This window comes from Clytia hemisphaerica, unplaced genomic scaffold (genome assembly GCF_902728285.1).
Source record: "Clytia hemisphaerica strain Z4C2 unplaced genomic scaffold, Clytia hemisphaerica genome assembly, whole genome shotgun sequence".
Lineage (NCBI taxonomy): Eukaryota > Metazoa > Cnidaria > Hydrozoa > Leptothecata > Clytiidae > Clytia > Clytia hemisphaerica.
This window is the reverse complement of record NW_027104594.1, coordinates 639,420-645,002: the sequence shown is the minus strand read 5'-3', so window position 1 is coordinate 645,002 and position 5,583 is coordinate 639,420.

The window sequence follows — 5,583 nt, the reverse complement described above, 5'->3', positions numbered from 1 at the left end:
CGATCGACGAAACGTCCATATACAGTGTTACATATACTTTCTTTTACACCCCTGTATCTTAACTAAATTCGGAACAGGTTTGAAGGAAAAATAATCACTTTTGATTAAAAAAGTTCTTAAGAAAAATTCAAAATTAGCGTGTACAGGGTGTGTTTTTCTTTTCCGAAGCTTGTATCCTTCTTGCATTTCTTATACTCTTACAAGATTGGCTCTGATATTTACTCCTCATTCCTGAAGGGCTGCTTTTTTTATCCGTCCTATCTTTTGGTCATTCTTTTTCCGTAAATCCAACGAATTGTAGAACTTATTTCAATTAAATTTTTCTTATAAAAGAAAGGCACTTGAACAATCCTTGACCCCCTGATCGTAAAATTGATGGTTACAGTTTAACGACGAATGATTTTATTGATTTCTTTTGAGGCACTTTTATGACACCAGTCTTGTTATTAACATGATTAGTTTTCGTATGGGACATTAGGAAGCAGAACTTCAGCTGAGATCCTTCAGTTACAATGGTTGATTGATTTAACATGTAAGCATTGGTAATTATCCAATTTATGCATCGAAACGTCTCTTCGTTGTGAAATGTAATCTAGCAACTTCAATCGAAGAATACGGAAGAACGAAAAACTGTACGAGCTGCGGATTTCGACCCAGCACGGCCTCGTCTTTCTTCTTTCGAACTTTCTAGAAACCGCATCGTAAAAGAACGTCAATCGCCCAAGCGTGGGGGTCTATTGGAGTGACCTAATTATTTTCACTTTTTCATCTTCATCTTTGCAACAAATTATTCAATCGGGCTTGTTTTGCTTGATTAACGTGTAGTTTACCATTTCGAACGTTCCCTGAAAAAATGAAAGAAAACGAAGCAATCAACGTGGAGAAAACGTAAATAAACAAAGCTGTTGCAAGTTAAGTCCGTGTTGCAAGTTATGGCCGTTTACGGTATTTGCGAATTCTTATGTGATTATTCTGAAAATATATCAAGTAAAGTAATGCAAAATGTGATGCTTCCTCGTTTTTCTTGCGGTACACGTTTTTTTTTTATTAGAACCTAGTTTATAAGAACATATAGGCTGAAATTCGTCGAAAAATTAAGAACATCTTAAGAACATGCCCAGCCTCAGTTTGGAAAAAAATGACAAGAAACTACAATTTTTTCCTCTTTTTAAGCAGTTTTAACCGAATTTAGGGGTGGATCTTCAAAAGTCGAGAGTCAAATAAATATTGGTCCAAATTTTGCTAAATTTAAGTCCTCTTTATTTTGTATCATATTGTCGATTTAGAGTAGTCTGAAAAATTAAGAACTCATTTAAGAACATTTTAGGCTGAAAATTGCTAAAAAAAATAAGCACATCCAGGCTCAGCCAAATTTTAGGTGTTCTAATAAAAAAAAACGTGTATTTTAACAAAACAATTTCGAGTACGTTTCGCAAAAACCACTGATATTTATAAACCTGATTTACCCGAGTTTGAACTGTAAAGAGGCTGACGTGAGCAAACGGGTAAATCAGGTAAACCCGAGAACCCTAGTTACCCGGGTAAGACAGGTTTCTATTTTTGGAATTTTTCCACCTGAAATACCCGAGTAAATACACCGTTTAGGAGTGTCGACTGCGCATCAATGCAATTTTCCATTGTTTTGATTTTAGCGATCACGGAAAATTCACTCTCCTTCGTAAAAAAACGGTAGGTAAACATCTGGTTCTCATAAGGAAACATAGCAGAAAAACGGTAGGTAAAGAACTCCTTTTAATCATAACTTCTTTTCCTCTTGATGAATTTTTGTGAAATTTTCAGGAGAGACTTATAAAATTATCATTGATATCATGTTCAAATATCTAAATCATTCTCTTTAAAAAGTAGAGACAAAAATTCACAATGTTTACATTCCGCTAACCTTTCACAGTACTAAAAAGCGCATTTTTACCTACCATTTTTACCGGGCCTCTGCAATGGAGTACCGTGAAATAGCAAGACTCCTAAACGGTGTATTGCTCATCGGGATTTTCGGGTATACCTCACGTCAATTTACTTGAGTTTTACCCTAGTATTACCCGAGTTAGTTTACCAGGGTAGGGGGGGTCATGGTTGGCGGAGGAGCGGAATCGGTCCTTTTTTCGGACGGAGTGGCGGAATTTGCGGAATTTCGGAATTGGTAAAAGATATTCAAAATTGCCGAATTTTCGACAAAAATATTGAATTTTAAAGGAATTTTCGGTGACGGAATTTTGGTTCAATTTAAGAAGGTTTGACGGAAATTGGAGAAAAAATTTACGGAATTGCGGAATCGGGTATATACCCCCTGAAACCCGCCCCAGGGTACTGAAGGAGGGATAAGGCTGGGACTATCTATTTACAAGATATGGACAAAAAAGGCACTTTTTGGGTGATAATTAAGATTTTACTTAGAAACTTTAATTCTCTTACCCCCGTCTCGGGCCTCTCTAATATGAGCAAGGGAACCATATGTTGGTCACCCCTACTGAAATTTCAGATCAAAACAAACAAGGAATTAGTTCCTGTAACTCGAAGAAAACTGGAAAAAGCTGGTTTTTGACTGTTTCTGATCCTAAAGTGCTATTTTTTTGGTAAAAGCTATGCAATTTATGTTTGGATTTCTAGAAATCTTACCCATTCATTGTCAATATATTTGTTATTTGAAAGTAATCTCTTCATGGAATAAAAAGATATAATCAAATCTTGTAGGGTCATTTTTCAAAAAAATTTTGCCAAATTTGATTTTCGCATTTCGCCATTTTACTCTACGCAAACGCACATGAACAGGCAACACAACTTCCATATCATCGAAATGATCTGCCACAGTTATGTCTACCATTTTAGCGTGCAGTCTGCAAAAGCAATTAATGCAAAGGATGATGGGATTAAAACTCGGACAAACAGTAATTTTGATGTCTATTTTTAGAATCACTGCGGTATGCTATTGATTGCATTTTTGATAGATAATTTTATTGGCTTTCAGGAAATATATACTTTTATCATGAAAGAATTCCAGGAAAAAAAGTTATATTGAAAAAACAAACACCATACATCAAGTGTAAAGACAGTCCTTAAACAGAAAAAGAAAGAAACCAAATTTATCAAATACCTATATAGTATTGTTACTACGAGGAACTAAAAAAAAATATACGGTTAGTTCACCCGGTGGGTTTCCGGAAACGAGACTATTCCATTCATTACCATTAGTGGTATTATTCTTGTTGAAATGATCAAGGGGGATAGTTACTTCTTCAATAACTTTACTAGATAAATATATCATGTTAACACGAGAGATTCTTTGATCTTAGAACATCATTATTAATGTGATAATTTTTTCAAAAAACTTCATTCAATCAAAAAATATCGTCCAAAATTCGATCTGATTGGCTTTAAACTTTCAAAACTATAAAAAAGCAACAAAAAAGAGCCTTTTTTCAAGTCGATCAGGGAAAATTTTTTATAATTTTTGACTGTGTAAATATTGTTGATTTTTTTTCTCGTATTTATGACTCTAAGATTGAAGAATGTCTGGTATAAAAATGGAGATAGTAGCCCTATTTTACAAAGTTGAATTTCTTCTTCTTCATTTTTCATCTTTGTTTTTTCAGGGTTTTGTACTCTTTATTTTTTGATAATATTCCATTCGGAATTATTTTTTTTAAAAAGTCAAATAAATAACAATAAAAATAATAATGAATGTTTTAAGTGGCTGGTTCTGAAAAATCCTTGAGCTTTTAGACAGCTCAAGAATTGTTTCCACAAAGGGCCACTACGAACAGTAACAAAAAGGAACAGGAAAATTTAATAAATAATTGGATAATTAGGTGAAAAAGTGTTTTCTGGCGTTACCCTTGAAAGACACTATCGATTCACAGCATTTCTTGGGTAGAATATTCCATATAGGGATTGTAGAGCTTGCAAAGTTTTTTGCTTCAAATCTGTTTCTGTTTTGCCGTACTGCTATAAATTATTCTGAGCAGCTAATCTAGTGTAGTGGTCGTGAATGTTTCTATCAAGATTTACACGCTCGCAAATATATTTGGGAGCAAGATTATTAATAGCTTTAAAAGTCATCAGTGCAGAAGAATATAGTCACAGAGCTGACGAAAATCTTTATTCATTGGGTGGACTTGATTTATTTGCAGAGAAAAATAATCAAACTTTCGTAACACAGCAGCAGACACCTTGCTTCATGAATTGAGGCAGTAGTTGAGATGTGTAAATACAAGAGCGTTTAGTACTGTCATCAACCAGATGTGAGATTCTTCTAATCTTGTTTAGACTCAGATATACTTTGCTACGGACATTACTAGCTTGTTTTTCCCAGGGCATATGCTCATCGAATATGACACCAAGAGGTACTTCATGTCACTTTTACATTCAATTTTAGCGTCTTGAAAAACAATTGGTGGAAGAGTCTTGCATTCGTTAACCTTTTTGTTTCTTCCGGAAAAGATAACTTCAGTTTTGTCAGTATTGACTGACAGCTTGTTGTCGTAAAACCAGGCACTGAGATCCTGAAGCTGTTGTCCCAGTCCTTTTTTTAAAGAAACAGGGCTGTGAGCACTTTAAACAATGATTGTGTCATCAGCATATAAGTGGCAAAACGTTTTGGGTTGGTCAATACGGTCAAAGATGTCGTTGATATATAAAAGGAAGAGACAGAAGAGAAGAGACCCTGTGGTATCCCATATACTTCTTCCTTTGCCATTGAGGATTGAGTTCCATCTATTATAGAGCATTGTTTTCTGTTACTCAAATATGACTGGAACCACACGAAAGGTGTATACCATGATACCATAACAGAATACCTTTTTCAAAAGGATTTGGTGGTCAACAGTATCAAATGTCTTTTTAATGTCGACAAGGACAGCCCTGACATACTTTCCATTTGCTAACTCATTAAGAATGAAATCCGAAACGCAGATAACTGCAGTGACCAAAATTTTAGTATAATGAGAGAACGTACTGTAGTATACTATGTGGTCTTAGTATGTACAGTTAAAACCCAATTGCTAATGTCTTACAACACCCTCTACTACTAACTAATTCTATCAGCCTTTTTTCACCCATCCTAAAAAGTCTTTGGAGCAATAGGAGGGTCACATTGCCATAAACTTTTCCTTGTGTTTGATACTGTAGGAATTTTTCTCATCATGAATATCTATTCAGGAAGCAAAAAGTTTTCCTTTTTTTCTGGAAGATTAACTTCATAAGGACAAAATTACATCTTAAAAAGTACACATGAAATATTTTGTAAAAATAGTTTTCTTAATCTAATCAGCAAACATGATACATTTTGAAAACTAGGTAGTAACACCGAGTTAGAGTTTGAAAAATTTAGGTGTCAACTTTATGAACATCTCAACTGGAATGCTACTAGTGATAAACACTTCAAAATTCTGTTTTGTATTATGGAGCACAATAGATACATTGTTTTAAGTAGCCAAGAATTAAATAAGACAGTTATAACAAAATGCAATATGTGTTTTTAAATTGGCCACTCAATTTATTGTAGTATTAAGATTTTCATAAAACAAGAGTCAAGGTGTTCGCAATATTTGTCAAATCATCTTTGATTAT